General features: G+C 36.9%; 1 long non-coding RNA gene across 2 annotated transcripts in view; it reads right to left on the bottom strand.

The window, feature by feature from the left end:
- LOC309871264 overlaps positions 1 to 13,963 on the bottom strand; it is a 51,013-nt gene extending 37,050 nt beyond the window's left edge. For both annotated transcript variants that reach the window (XR_014315152.1, XR_014315153.1), the window contains exons 1-2: positions 13,865 to 13,963; positions 4,966 to 5,154 (exon numbers count right to left, since the gene is read on the bottom strand). This is a non-coding gene — a long non-coding RNA (uncharacterized lncRNA). The remainder of the gene's footprint in view (positions 1 to 4,965; positions 5,155 to 13,864) is intronic.
- Between the last annotated feature and the right edge of the window lie 2,744 nt (positions 13,964 to 16,707).

The following is a 16,707-nucleotide window of genomic DNA, read 5'->3' as shown; positions in this document are numbered from 1 at the left end:
TATACATATTTAAAGGAGGAACACCCAAAATACAAAGGCACAGTCAGGTTGAAAGTAAAGGGGGAAATAAGAAACCTGGCCCTAGAACAAACAAATAAACAAAAACTTTAGGCACTGTATTAATAGCAGAGAAAAATGCAATTTAGGGCCAAAAAGTATTATGAAATACAGAAGGTCATATATTGAAAACACTAATAATTTAACAAGTTCACAAGAAGACAAAAATTTATAAATTTGTATATACCTAACAAAATAACTTCAAGATATAGTAAGCAAAACTCAATTGAGATGTAAAAATAAATTGATAATATCATAACCATAATGATATATATTTTTTTTTAACTTTTTATTTTTTATAAACATATATTTTTATCCCCAGGGGTACAGGTCTGTGAATCACCAGGTTTACACACTTCACAGCACTCACCAAAGCACATACCCTCCCCAATGTCCATAATCCCACCCCCTTCTCCCAAACCCCCTCCCCCCAGCAACCCTCAGTTTGTTTTGTGAGATTAAGAGTCACTTATGGTTTGTCTCCCTCCCAATCCCATCTTGTTTCATTGATTCTTCTCCTACCCACTTAAGCCTCCCTGTTGCATCACCACTTCCTCATATCAGGGAGATCATATGATATATTTTAATGACCTCCTCCTACTAATTGATAAATCAAGGACAAAAATATCAGTATGCGGTGTATCAAACTTTTCATATACACCAGTTAAGAATGCACATTCTTCTCAAGGCCCTATAGAAGATTTACAAAATTTGATCCTCTACTAGAAAATAAGACAAATTTCAACAAATATCAAAGAATATCTGTCATTCAGATCACAATCACTGAATTAATACAATATTAGCACTCAAAGATGAAAAAATAACTCCATATATTTAGAAATTTTTAAAAATACATCTAAATTTTACATAAATTATAATTCTTAAAATGGTAGTTTCAAAATACTTATAATTAAACAATAATAAAAATTCTACATATCAGACTGGTGGGATGCAGCCAAAGCAATAGTCAGAAGAAAATGTATATTGTTTACTTCATATATTTTTTTAGAAAAAGAATAAAAATCAATAACTAGCTACTCATCTCAAGAAATTAAAGAACACAACATCAAAAACTGATGATATACTACAAGTTGGCTAACTGAACATAATAAAAAAGAAAGAAAATTAGAAGAATAAGAAAAAGTACAAAGTATAAGAAATAAAATAAAAATAAAAGCAGAATTCAGTGATATATTAAAAAAAAAAAGAGAGAGTCAATAAAAGTAAAACCTGGTTTAAAAACAAACAAAAAGGCTAATTAGACAAACCACTAGCCAAAATGGTAAAGAAAACAAAGAGAAAAGGCAAATATATAACATTTAATGTGAAGAGAAAGGACACAGCTACAGAAATAATGGAATTGGGTTTTTTGGTTTTGTTTTCATTTGGTTTTCGTTTTTTTATTTTTTAAGTAGGCTCCAAGCCCAGCATGGAGCCCATCATGGGGCTTAAACTCATGACCCTGAGATCAAGACCTGATCTGAGTGAAAATTGGATGTTCAACTGACTGAGGCACCCAGGCATCCCAGATAATCCCATGATTATCTTTTTTAATCAAAAAGAATACTACCAAAAAAAAGAATACTATGGCCAAATATGCAATTAAGTATGCAACCTAAAACAAAAAGGATAATATCTTAAAAACATATACTTTATCTGATCCATCTCAAACAAAAATAAAAATAAAAAACCTATATGGATATAAAACCTTTACAGAAGAGATATTTAATACATAATTAAAATCTACATACCTCACTCTCCAAAAATAAAACAAAACAAAAGTTAACTTGTTTAATCCTTTTGTACAGGGAGAACCGTATCTAGAACCACAGACTATTAGAGCTAGGTGAATCTGGGCCAACACTTTCTTGCAGATAAGAGAACTAAACTTCACAAAGATGAAAACAGTGAGTCACCCGCACTAATGGGGTCCTCTGAGTCAGGTACTATGTTAAATACATTGCATGCATTATTTTATTTCCTAACAATCCTATAAGTAAGCACTAACATTTTTATTTTGTATATGAGCAAACTACAGTTTATAAGGCTTTAAATATTTGCTCAAGGTCATATAGCTGACATTGAAACTTAAACCTAGATTCATCTGCCCCTTACCCTGTTCTCCTAGCCACAACAATGGGGATCAGGATGCACGGAGCAATGACTTGGTTGATACTTAGTACCCATCCTTCTCAAGAATGCCTTTGCCCTACCACACTGTCTCTTCGAGGGTAAATTACTGAGATATACTAGGGATTATAATACTGACATACCTTGAAGATGTTGCTGTACACAAATGCTATATAAAACAATTTTGTTGGCAAAAGGAACTCTCCATTTGCAAAGCAGCCCTGAAGACAAAACAAGGCTAGTGAAGGATATGTTAATGCTATCTGATTGTTCCATGGAGAACCTAAAGTAAGATTATTAAGCTCCTAACTAGGACTTTCTACTGCCTCTTATGCACTCTCCTGTGTTAAGCATAATAATGGCCCCCAAAGATGTCTGCATCTTAATCCCCAGACTCTGTGACTACATTATGTTGCATGGCAAGGGAAAATTAAGGCTGCACATCTAATGAAGGTCAGTATTCAGGTGATCTTAAAATAAGGATATTTTCCCATATTATATAAATGGGCCTGACGTAATCTCAAGAGTTCTTACAAATGGAAGAGGGAGGAAAAAGAGGGAGAACCAGAAATATAACAAGCAGAAGGCAAGTATGGCCTAATGTTACAGACTTTGAACATGGGGGAATGGGGCCTTGAGCCAGCAAGCCAGGGCAACCTCTAGAAGCTGAAAAAGGCACAGAAAAATATTCTCCCTAGGGATTCCAGAGAGAACACAGCCCAGCCAACCCTTTGATTCTAGTCCAGTGGGACTCGTGCAGGCCTTCTAACATACAGTACTGAAAGATAATAAATTTGTGTTATTTTAAACCTCTGAGTTTGTGATTTGTTACCAGACTAATAGGCATTTAACCACCTCTCCATAAAACAATACAGCGTCATGATCAGGGGCAGGGTCTATGGTGGTTCAGAGAGGCCTACAAAATGGTCATACAAGGAAGGCTCTATATAGCAGGGAAGTAGCAGGGAAGTAGAAGCTTCATGTTTAGAAAACTGGCTCTTCTGATTGCTCGAATGTAAACATTCCAGAAGATGAATTAGAACATGCTTTGAGCAATACTAATAGATATTTTAAATGGTAATCTTCTTAAAAATATTCTAAGTGATCAAAAGAATGTTTCATGTAAAGCACTGAACAGTAATATATAGCAACGAATGAATATAAGCTGTGTTTTCTTTTTATCACTAGCAACTATTTCTTGAGTATCTATAGTGTTTATATACATCCTCTGTAAACCTTTAGGCAACCATGCAAGTTGATATTATCTTCATCTTACACATGAGAAAATGAAAGTTTAGAAAGATTAAGAAAGTTTCCCAAGGCTACCCAGATCATAAATCAGTTTTGGGATTAATGCATAATTGCTTAACATGATAGTAGGAAAAAATAAAACTCATTTGAATGTATAAATTATAGCATGTTTAAGAAACCTCGGTCACAGGCATTCCAGATTTCAAATAATTCAAGCTATCAGATGGACATGTTTTCTGTATAATCGAAGAGAGATCACAGAGGTGAAACACAAAAAAGATAGAAAGAAAGAAAGAAAGGAAGTAAGGAAAGAAGGAAGGAAGGAAGGAAGGAAGGAAGGAAAAGGAGGGGAGGGGAGGGGGAGAAGATCAGCCTTCTGGAATATTACTCACCCATGAAAAATAATGAGATCTTGGCATCTGCAACAACATAGACGGAGCTAAAGAGTTTAATGCTAAGTTAAATAAGTCAAATAACAAATAATAATTCCATATGTGGAATTTAAGAAACAAATGAGGAAAAAAAAAGACAAACCAAAAACGGACTTTTAACTATAGAGTCAAACTGGTTGATACCAGAGGGCAAATGAGTGGGAGGACAGGTGAAATAGGTCAAGAAGATTAAGAGTACACCTTCTCTGATGATCACTGAGTAATGTATATCACTATGCTATACACCTGAAACTAATATAACACTTAATTAAACTGGAATTTAAAAAAAAAAATCTGCCTTTTGGTCTCTGCTTTAACACCTTCTCATTGCGAGATCATGGACAAGTCTCTGCGTCTCAATCTCCTTGTCTGGAAAAAGGAAATTAGAGAATTAAAAACTCACTGTGGTACAAGATAACGTGTATAGCAAGCACAAGATAAAGAGGTACTATCACTACAGCAGTTTTTTTTTTTTTTTTAAGATTTTATTTATTATTTGACAGAGAGAAATGGAGAGCACAAGCAGGGGGAGAAGCAGGCACAGAGAGATGCAGGCTCCCCGCTGAGCAAGGAGCCCCACATGGGGCTCGATCCCAAGACCCTGGGATCATGACCTGAGCCGAATGCAGAGGCTTAACCCACTGAGCCACCCAGGTGCCCCAGTACCCCCTTATTTCCAGGAGATACATTCCAAGTCCGTCAGGGGATGCCTGAAACCAGGGATGGTACAGACCTACTCTACCAACATATTCCATGAAGTTTAATTCATAAATTAGGCAGGGTAACAGATTAACAACAGTAACTAGTAATAACATAAAACAATTCCAACAATATGCTGCAATTAAAGTTACGTGAATATGGTCTCTCTCAAAATATCTTATTGTACTGTACTCACCGTCTTCTGACCATGCGAAATGAGCAAACGCCTGACGGACGTGGATGACGTAGGCATTGCGACGTAGCCTGGTGTAGCGTTAGTCTACTATTAGCCTTCTGATGATTCGTCAGAAGGAGGATCAACTGCCTCCTGGGCGGCTGACTAGAGTAACAGAAAGTGCGAAAGCAAAACCACTAATAAGGGGGAAGCTCTGTTTACCTAATACAAAGTCTAGCGCCCTCTTCACTCCATTCCTCTTAACTGCATCCGTTCTTCCCTCGTGCTGACACTTTTGGCCTTGATTCTCAGGATAGCAGATTCTTCTGCTTCTCCTTCCTCCACGGATTTCTCTTTTTTCACATCTGTGGTTATCAGTTTTCAACTGGTCGGAATTCCTACGTTACCTCTCTGGGGGAAAAAAATGAAGAAGAAATTTAAAATAGGTATTTGACATACATTGATAACTTTTGGTGCTAGGAATGAAAACATCTAGTCAATGTACATGATAGAAATTTCTGAAAACCAAATTTTTTTTTTAAAAAGATTGATTCTTATACCTTTCTGAGCCCTTGTTCTCTTTTTGTATTTCAACAGCTTGTGGATATCAACTAATACATACACACACACACATACATACACTCACACATATAGAATGATGCAAAGTCCTCTTTACTAAACCCTAACACCTCCAAAAAAGAGTGTTTTATATAGTGATGAATCACTGACTCAGTCAGGGTTCCTTTGCTGTGTTTTATTAATGTCTACTATCTACATATGATATAACACAAATGGATTTTTTTCCTCATCAATAAAAATTCTCCAAGGTTTATAGCCCTAGAACAACAACCACCAAAACTCAAAACAGTCAGAGGAAGGTTTCCAGTCCCACCAACCAATTTTCAATCCAACACCACACACCAGTCTTACAAACACACATTTTAACATGAACATGGAATATTAAAATAAAAATGTATATCTCTAGGTAAGATAATCATATTTTACATCACAGACTCTAATTTTAATTACAGCTGGCATATTTCTGCTGCTATGATTTAAATGATTAACTAAGTTGGACAAGGTCTCAGATCTTTAACTACACCCAACCTGTTTGTGATTTTTGGCACTCTACATTTTAGGTGTGTTATGAAGATGACAATGTGCCAGTCATCCAAGCTGTCAAACGCCTGCTAAAATCTGTTCAGAGCCAAACTCATTTGCACTCCGATGAGCACATCCCAAGAAGTAATCACTTAAATACCCACAGTTTCAGGTGCCATGCATGGCTAGCAAAGCAAATTTTATAACAAGCCCAGAATGATTTTTCCCCAAGTGCTGAAATAATTCCATAGAATAAACCAAGGTAAAGCATTATGGGAGCTATTAGTACTATTAGTATAGTACTAGTATTAGTATAGCACTAGTATTATATCATATCAAACATTCGCAGAATAAAGCATTGGGGTCGGACATGTATGCAGTTACAGAATTTAAGCATTCTTCTGAAACAACTCAAGTAACACATTTTGAAACACAATACTAAAAATATGTCCCCTATTTGGTGGAAAGAGCACTTTCATTCACATACTCTGAGTGGGAGTTTAAAATGATATAGATTTCTGACAAATAATTCAAGGATATGCATCTTGATGCCTTACTTAATGTTTCTATACTTTGATCCAGTTATCCCAGAAGAAGGGTTCACCCAGGTAATGAGGGGGTGAGGGTAGTTGAAGAATCTTCTAGACAGGAGGAACCTCATGTGAAAAGTATGAAGTGACAGAAAGTCTAACTATCTTTTCCAGAACTGTTAAAATAGAAACTGTCTGGCGCTCAGGAGTTTAGTCTTCACAATTTTGGCTCTTCCAAACAACCAGGAAGGTGACAGGAGACAGTCTGTAATGTTGCTGAGGTCTGACCATATCTGAATGGCTGGGGCGCTTGAGAACACTGCCTTGCCAGTGACTTTGCCAATCATTGTCTAACTCATCAGGGATTTGCAGAGTTATTTATATTTTGGGGTACACTTCAGTGTATTTTTATGGGGGGAACATTATGTGCTATGTGGTATTTTGAAACTTTGGGGTCCATGGTGGTCTTTCAAAATGAAAAGGTCTTGACCCACTGGAAATGGCAGCAGCCACAGAAGTGTGTGAGAACATGATGAGAAAAACAGATAGGCAGACACCTACTTAGGAATAGTAAGGTACAGTCTGCTATGACGCTGAAGCAGAGGGTGAGTTGCATAGGAACCTTCTGATGGTCAAAATTAAGAGAAGCTGCTGTGGAGAATGGGAGCAGATGGAGGCTTTCAACAAGAATTACCCAGCATTGCTGTGGGTCAGTCTGAGGTAAGAGCAGGCGGTGGCTCTTAATCCCAGGCACTGGACTATTTTTATAAATTCCCCAGCTAAGAGTTTTACATTTGTAAAGTATCACATAAAAAAGAAAACAACATGAGATGGTATGTGGCCCACAAAGCCTCAAATATCTACTACATATATCTTTACAGAAAACATTTGCCAACCCCTGGGTTGCAAAACACACATACGCAGATTTGCTTCTCCGTGTCATCTTGAACGTCTACATTCAACACCCTGCAGTGCACAGGTTACAGGGACTGATTGATCCACATCCACCCTGCAGTGCACAGGTTCTAGGGATTGATTGATCCACATCTAACAGGACCTAAAGGGATTGAGGGAGACAAATATAATAACTGATGTGTAAGACTGTGAGGACTAGGCTGGTCAGAAAAAGAAGCATAGACAGAAAAGGGCTGACACATTTGTGGAAGAATAAATGGGTTGGAGCTCTGAAAAATTGGTGCAATGAAAGTAAGAGAGCAGTGAGCTGAGAATCTCGGAGTATGAACTCAGAGTAGGGTATTTGGTCCAATATTTCAGGGATGAATCAGTTCCAAACTACGTCAAGGGGGATATGGCCTTGGGAATGAGCAGCAGAAATGGAATGCTGGGAGATTCCTGGAGCGGAAGAGCAGAAGGTGGTTTAGGTTCAAGCCCTGAATGAAAATTATCCATATGGTTATATATATGGGGATGAAATGTTTATACTATAAATATAGTATAAGCCAGTGTGTTTTATTTTCTCTGTAAATCAACCACCATGGCTGAAGTCACTGTGCTCATTGTGAAGCCTGAATTGGGGAAGAAATATACACTCCGTCTCAGGAGGCTGTGGGAGCCAGCTCCAGCCTGCCACTGAGGCAGCAGTGAATGAAACCTCAAGAAAAAAGGATGTGATGTTTAAGAGCTTCAACCAAAGAGGGGAAAAAAGGATAAGAATATCGTTCTAGTTCTGGAATAAGGAAAATAAGAACTGGGGACTAAAGAAGAGGTCAGCATTCATGTTATATTCCAAATATTAGCCCTTATTCAGAAAGACTTTAAGTGATCTTATTTATAAGCCAAGGAGATTTTTTTTTTTTTTTTTTTTTTTTTTTTTTTTGGATACTGGATACACGGTAGTTCTTTATTTTCTTAGGAAGATGTGGAATTGATCAGTATTATCAGGGTTGTTTCTGAGCCTTGGAGCTGGTGCTTTAATTACTAAATCAAGTATTCTACTATGGCTCTGACCATTCCACCCCAAGAAGGGATGTACACATTTTGGAGCAACGGAAGAAAAGAGAAGAAATGTCTTTAATATTTTTTTTAGAGGAAATCTTTTCAGTCCCTGAAATAACAAAAGAAAGATATAATTGGATGACATAATCATCAATTATCTCTGTTCCAATAAGGTTCCCATTTGAAGCAGGTAATAGGAAAACTTACCCACAAAAGGAAAACTGTTTATATGCTCCCTTATCTTGGAGAAATTCGATGTACTTTGATGCTCAAAAACTAGGAAACACACACAACATACATACACACAACACAGTCTTTAGCATAGATTATCTTAGATAGAAAAGAAAAGACCTTTTAGATGAAACGTGTTTTTTTGTTGAGGAGAGGATAATCTCTATTTTGCAATACACACATCAGTACATGCTAAATTGTGTTGAAAATATCAGCAGTTTAAAACAAGTCTATTGCACATTTACATTGTATCTCCGTAACCTCAGAGGCAGAAAAAATGTAAGGACCCATTCATTGGCCCTTAAAGCTTTTGAATGAAATTAACACAATCGGTCCATTTGTGTTTCACTGGCCACAGCAAGTTACTGGGCTACTCCTCAGTTCAAAGAGGTGGAGTGTTTTATTCTCCTACAGACCCTGAATATTTCTAAACAGTCATACAGACTACCATTTTTAGTATTTCAAAACTTCTGTCTTGCAGCTTTAAAAAAAATCAGTCAGTGAATTTTGGCCTCATATCAGTATACATCAGTATACATCCTCATGGTTGAAAGGGCTTACAAAGTACATATGAAAGACCAAGAGTGGATATGAGTTTTAGGGGGAAGGAAATGACTGAGCCAGGGGCCAGTGTTGTTGATGAAGGTGGATATATGGACCAGTTAATGACAATGACTGGTAAGGGGGATGGCTAGCATCTGAAGAGAGTAAGCCTCAAAGGAGAGTGATTTTTTTTTTTTTTTTACAATAAAGTTTAAGTGAGTAGGCTTAATAAATTAGAGATTGTTTCTACTTTCCTCCCTGTTGTTTCTCCCATCGTGAGGAGTGCTTGTGAAGGGAGCAGCACACTTGAGGGAGACCTGCTTTTATTTCAGTCACGGAGATGGGCAAGATCCATGGAGAGTTACAGACTAAGGGGAGAGCTTATTCACTATGCAGCAGGGGCTTCCTAGGCAGAAAGCAAAGGGCAGACAAGAAGGGCAGTAACAGGTCAGGCAGCATGCAGAGCATAGGGAGAAAGGACCGGAACAAACAGATAACCAGAGAAGCTGCCATTTAGAAGAGAGCTAAGCTCAAGTGAAAAGAGAGATTTGGGGCAATTAGCTGATCCCACCGGTCCCAGTGAAGCCTAGAACAAAGTGGTTCCTAGTCCTGCACAGGCTGAAATTGCAGTTGGTCTTATAAGCCTGGGGGAACAAGAAACTGCTAAGCCCCACACAGGCCTAGATTCCAAAAGTATCATATGTCACATGATATTCTTCTACCTATCCTGTAGAGGCTTCCGCCTGGCCCTCGCTCAAACAACTGGGTAAAGCAAAGAAAACCCCTCAGCTAGGAAGGCTCTGGTACTTCATTTTTCTTTGCCCTTTCATTCTAATTCAAGAATATATAGAGTTCATGTCTGCAAAAGAATCTTCTGCAAGCTTTGGAAAAGCTTCAGAGAAAAAGAGCATGTAAGGAGAGAATTGCACAAAAAAGAAAAATTTACTTTGAAAAAGGAAAGGAATGTCAGGGTTATGGAGCAAGGTAGAAGAATAGGAATAAAAGTGAGAAACAAAAGTGCAAAAAATGATGCATTCGTAAGTTTGGTCAAAGCATTAAATAGGAGAGGTGGAAAATTTTAAAATTGTGATACACTAAAAATAGTTACAGGAACTTCAAGAAAAGGAACACTGATTCCTGTTGAAGATAAAACTGAAGATTGGTATCAAAAACTACTTTATTTCTCTATTTTAAAAATCTATGGAGAATTGGGGCGCCTGGGTGGCTCAGTGGGTTAAAGCCTCTGCCTTCAGCAGAGGTCCTGGGGTCCTGGGATCGAGCCCCGCATTGGGCTTTCTGCTCTGCAGGGAGCCTGCTTCCTCCTCTTTCTGCCTGTCTCTCTGCCTACTTGTGATCTTTGTCCGTCAAATAAATAAATAAAATCTTAAAAAAAAAAAATCTATGGAGAATTAAGGATATTGTTCTGTGGATTATTCCTTTTTTTTTTTTTTTTTCTTTAGGAACTAGTTTTTGGTTTTGTTTTTTAAAGAGAGACAGATTGCACACAATTGGAGGAAGGGACAGAAGGAAAGAGAGCAATGTCAAGCAGACTCCATGCCCAGCACAGAGCCCCACACAGGGCTGGATCTCATGACCCTGAGATCACGACTGGAACTGAAACCCAGAGCCAGAAGCTCAACCAACTGAGTAATTCAGGGGCCCCTAAGAACTAGTTTTTAACTATGATTTCTTTTGAACAAAACATCTCCCTCCCAATTGCATTGGCTGGTGAAACACAACTAGACATTTCCTTCAGCACCTTGATGAATGACACCACTTGAATAACTCCAATGCACTCAACCCCATAAACCAACAACTCAATCAGACACCCCTTCATACCACTCCTCACCAGAATCACTCACACTTCTCGGAAGAAAGAAATTATTTTTGTATTATAGGAAACTAGACTCGTGCTTGATCTCTAGCTGCTTAATTAGTCAATAGAAATTCTAGCATTTGATTATAGCAATATAAAATTAAGTAGCTTCCAAATAATAATTCTTTATAAATAGCATCTATGGGTCAACAAAATCTTCCTAGTTGATTAAAACTCAACTAAATTAAAACCAAAGTCTAGGGTTTTTAGAAGGTCTGGTTTAATTTTCCTTCACTGCATGAAATAGAGAATTAAAGAAATTCCTGGGGAGCCTGGGTGGCTCAGTCATTAAGCATCTGCCTTTGGCTCAGGTCATGATCCCAGGGTTCTGGAATCGAGCCCCACACTGGGCTGCCTATTCAGAGAAGCCTGCTTCTCCCTCTCCCACTCCCCCTGCTTGTGTTTCCTCCCTTGCTGTGTCTCTCTCTGTCAAATAAACAAAATCTTTTTGAAAAAATAAAGGAATTCCTAAGCTATACAAAGAAGAAAATTGATGGAGAAAAAATGAAAATGTTTGTATGAAAATAAATTAAACTACATTCATAATAATTAAGATATTTTTCTTCTGATAAAGTAGCAAAAAGTGAAAAAAAAACAAAAATACACAATGCTTGCTAAGATGTAGCAAAATAGGTATTTTTATGCAAGGCTAGATTTTTCTAATTCTTTTAGAAAGAAATTTTGTAACATAGCAAATATAAATATGAAATACTTATAAACTTTAACTCAATAATCATACTTTAGGGAATTTATCACCAAAGTCTTATACATAAGATAATTTTACAAACATTCTTTATGATAGTGGAAATTTGAAGGTTTAGGAAGACCTAAATGTTTCCAAATAGGAAAACTTAATTATGTTATAATTAGCCACCATGCAAAAGATTTCAATTATTAAGAAGTAGAGCTCCAAAGACTAATATCATATAAAAAGATTATGTGATGCATAAAATGTTATGAAATTTGAATATACAGGATAGTTACAAATATATATTCACAAATATGGTTTGTCTCTAAGAGGATTATGCACACACACACACACACACACACAGATCATACCCTTAGGATCATTTTGGCTGAAAGGACTAGAAAACCGAATGAAAACTTGCTTTTAAACAGTTAAGGCATTGGATAAGCCAAGATCCTATTAAGAAACAAATGGCACACTTAAATTGAAATAATTTTAATTTGATGAGGATTTATTTAGAAAGGAATTGATCACATAGGTGTGAATGGGATATAAAGGAACCATAGGAGATAATGCAGGAATATGAGACTAGAGGCAAGAAATTTGTTACCACCCGTAAGTCCTACCAGAAGAAGAAAAGGAAGGTAAAGAAAAAATAAAAGATGACTAACCAGCAAAATATTGCATTTTCTTAAATAAAATATTTGGGGGGATCTTGCTAGCAAATGTGCTGAGACCTGCTCACAAAGAAGCCATAGGAAATTTTTCAGCAGCCATTGGGATGGGAAGAAAAAGCCAAAAGAGCAGAATAGGAAAAGAAACCATCATGGGTTCATGACACTATAAACACTGATGTGATACAGTGCTTGGCTGGGGGGAGGGGGGGAACCGTGACCTCACAGTAACAAAAGCACATCATAATATGTGGGGAGAAAGAGCTCTGCGAACATTCAAAATCACTCATCACAAAACTTTGAATCCCAAGGGTCTTCCCTAATATTACCAGACCAAAAATAGTAATTCTAAAAACTGAGACAGATGTGTTATTTCTGGGAGGTCTCTGAATAACTTTTGATCTGCTACTTTAAATTCACAAGGAAGAAACACTGTGATATAACCATTGTCAGGATGCAGTAAGCTTCATTTTGACATCATTTGAAGCAAAATTTATAAAATAAGAACAAAAGGCAACAGTGACATATTGCTTCCTTTGAAAACAGATTAAATTATAGACATCATAATAGTCAGGATGGTATCAGTTACCAACACATATAGTTTTAGAAATGCTGTGTCTAAAAGAAAATGCATTAAAAAAATCCCTGGCTTTGATTATTATACTGAGATTATCTAAGAATATATCCTTGTTTTTAACAATATGCACTGAAATATTTAGGGCTAAAGGGGCATATGTCTGCAACTTCCTCTCAAATGGCTTTGTATGTATAATACATATATAGATGGGAGGAACGATAAGGCAGACATGATAATATGTTAACATTTAGAGAACATGGGTGGTAGATACATAAGAATTCTTTTTCTAATTTTATTTTTCTGTAATCTGAAATTATTTCAAGGTAAAATGTTAACGTATAATGTATAAAATCTCAAGGAATAAATACTTAGATTTTGAATACCTCTTCTTAGTCAAAAAGCAAATGAGAGCTACAGAAGTAATTATTGAAGATGGCAGTGTTGGGGCAAGAGTAGGTAATGGAGATTTGTTTATCACCAAGTGGTTATGGAATATTTCGCACCCTACCAAAATACAGCCATTTTTTTCAGTCCACTGAAAACCAATCACCATTTTATATTGTTAAGGACACGCTCAGTACATAATATGACACACTGTGATCTAGAGTCTACACTGTCTGGTGAACTGAGGCATTGAAGACAGCAAAGGAATAATAGAATTAATTAAAATTATGGTGCCAGATTTGTAAGTGGACTCAGGTATAACTGTCATCAATGTACACAAACAGAAGATTAAGAGTAACCTAAGTGATAATAGATTTGTCATAGAAGGCAAAGCTATATTTAGTTGTTCTCATCTTCTGGTAGAATTTAATATCAGGCAGAAAAAAATACATTTACTTGTCAAAACACAAAAATTAATTCCTTTATGATCTAGAAATAATTTTATTTCTGTAAAATGTTAAAAACCGTAGGCTCTCAATCATACACTCAATATTCGTTTACCAGATATTCCGAGGCCGCCCACCACACGTCAGACTGTATTGCGGACGCTGGGGATGTAACATAGAGAATAGGACTTCTGTCTTCTTCGTGCACTGTAGTGAGCCTAACGAAAATAATGAGACTTAAAAATATATAGTGTTACTGATGCTTGCTAAGATAAAATAATAATAATAATAATAATAATAATAATAATAATAATAAAGAAGGAATGATGAGAACGATGAGATGAGAAATGTTCCGGGGTGGGAGGGGGGGTGAATTTTAGAGAGCGTTTCCAGGGAAGTAATCATGGAGAGAAGATCCTTTGAACAAAGCATATTGGCAGAAGAACATTCCAGAGAGGGAACAGAGAGTACAAAGAACCTGAGGCAGAAGCATGCTTGCTGCGTTGAAAAACAGCAGTTGCCCTCTTCGGCTAGAGGAGAGAGAAACTGACAAGAAAACCAAAAAATGAGGCCAGAAAAGTACGGAGAACTTAAATCACAAGAGGCATTGTAAAAGTAAGGACTGTAGGTTCTACTCTGAGTAATATGGGAAGCCATTAGCAGATGCTTAAAATGACGCGTCATACGCCATTCAGGATCTCTCTGGTTTCGTACCGAGAGAAAGCTGCAGAAGACCAAGGAGGGGAGCAGAGAAAACAAAAACAAAATGTTGCATTTATCAGAAACCCATCTCTCATCCCCAAAGAAACTATCTTCTAATCCAGCAGCATCTCTCTCCTCCTTCACCATGTCCAAAGCTTCTCTTTTTCCATTTGTATTCAGATATGGTTCTTCTCAGGATGCAGTAGTACAGGAATCAATAAGACAGAGCAATTTGAGGCAAACTTGTTGTTCCCATTATAATGGCCAATGTGACTATGTCCTGGTTGTTTTAATATCTAAATTAGTCTGCCAGAATGTAAAATCATTGCTTGTTACTAGCTTATTCTTATTTTAGCAAGTAAGATGCTTAGTAGACATAACTCAACCATTCCAATCAAGGGAGACCTTCACCTTCTACTTTTTCATTTTTGATACGACATGAATTTCTTCCAAGGATATATTCATTTTAGAACTAATAATAATAATTTTAGTGTTATAACTGAGTTAGCCTCTGAGTATATCTCAGTAGCCCCTAAATCATTATTAGACAATAGCCTAAAGTATCTAATTAAATGTATGTATAATATTGAATACTAAAAGAACTGATGGAAAGAAATACCGAGAGTAACCCATGTTATCTAGAGCTGAGAATAAGACCACATAACATAATATAAACATCCTTTTTCTTATATCCATTTGACAATAAATACCAAACCAAAATTAAAACTGTATGTAACAAATTGGCAACACTCCTGACTGAAGACAAAAAGAAGATGATTTCCATTTGGGAGACATTTCCTTATTTATATCATCAATAAGGATAAGTAAAGAAATGCATTCCTGAATTGCTCAAACTCTGTTTTGGGAACCATAATCAAGAATCCTATCAAAAGTGGAGGATTTGTTTAAATTTTTCAATGATAAAATATGTATCATCATTAAGCTGACAAATGCATATATCATCTAAAATTAAATGAGCACAACTATGTTATTTTAAGAGAGAAATGAAATGATTTGATATGCACAGCATGTGGGCTACAAGTGAGTTGTCAGAGAATGAGCACACATTTTGCTCATTGTGTGATAGAGCCTGTGATGGAGACCTATAATTCTAGGTTCTATGCAGCATTCTTCTAGATGTTACACCCACCTCATCTTCACCATCTACACCAACGCCACCCCATCCCAAACCCCCCTAATCTTCAGACTTAACCTCCCTCTACCTCCTGACTTCTGCTAGAGTCGAGGCACTCTGGTCTAGGGTAGGGATACCCATTCCAAACGTCGCTTAGAAATTTTTCTTAAAATTTCTGCAACATTAAAAATGACTCTGTAATCACAATACCCTTGTGACTTATGGAGGGGCAGATCCAGTACATTTCTCCCATTCTTTCCATTAATATGACAATAAATAGGTTTTTGCTTTTATGGACATAAATCCTCAAGTAGGGATAGAACCAGAGGATACAGTTTTGACATTTTGGGAGAGGGAAGGCAGATAGAGGAACAATAAGTAACTCAGAGGACTGGAAAAAGATGAATCCTGATCTGGGAAATGAGGAAAGCCTAGATATATGCATAGAATCCTCCAAAGGCTCAGGTATTGTGAGTACTTAGAAATGGACTGCTAACGTAAAGAAACTTGGTGAAGAGCAGTTTAAGAAGCAGCTGGAGTCTGCATTCCCCCTTCTACTCTGCGGAAGCTGAGCAAATTCTCCCAAATCACCAAACAGAAGACCAGCAGTGAATTCTCTGGCAATTCAGTTTCATCTGACACTATTAAACATAAGAGGGCTATCGAGATTCCCAGACAGCCAAAGAAACTTTATAATAGGAATAACTGAGATTAAGAAAGAAAAAAAAAAAAAAGCACTTAGAGGAAGCAAAAATTCAGCAGGAAAAGAAAGCTTGAGAAAAACTCAATAATCATAGAGATTAGCATTTGTTAATAAAACAGTATAAAAAAGAAGATTCAAGGAACAAAAAAGATCAGATATTTTAAATGTGAGAGCACATTTAAAAAAAAACTCAATAGAATTGTTAGAAAAAATATAGGAAAAATTTAGGAACTTTCCCAAAGGGGGAAAATGAAAGAAATAGAAATAGAAGAGGAGGGGCGCCTGGGTGGCTCAGTGGGTTAAAGCCTCTGCCTTAGGCTCAGGTCATGATCCCAAGATCCGGGGATTGAATCCCGCCTCGGGCTCTCTGCTCAGCAGGGAACCTGCTTCCTCCTCTCTCTCTCTCTGCCTGCTTCTC

The sequence above is a fragment of the Mustela nivalis genome (assembly GCF_964662115.1).
Source record: "Mustela nivalis genome assembly, chromosome: 8".
NCBI classification, from domain to species: Eukaryota; Metazoa; Chordata; class Mammalia; order Carnivora; family Mustelidae; genus Mustela; species Mustela nivalis.
The sequence above is the reverse complement of the archived record's forward strand: the minus strand, read 5'-3'. Positions and strand labels throughout refer to the sequence as shown.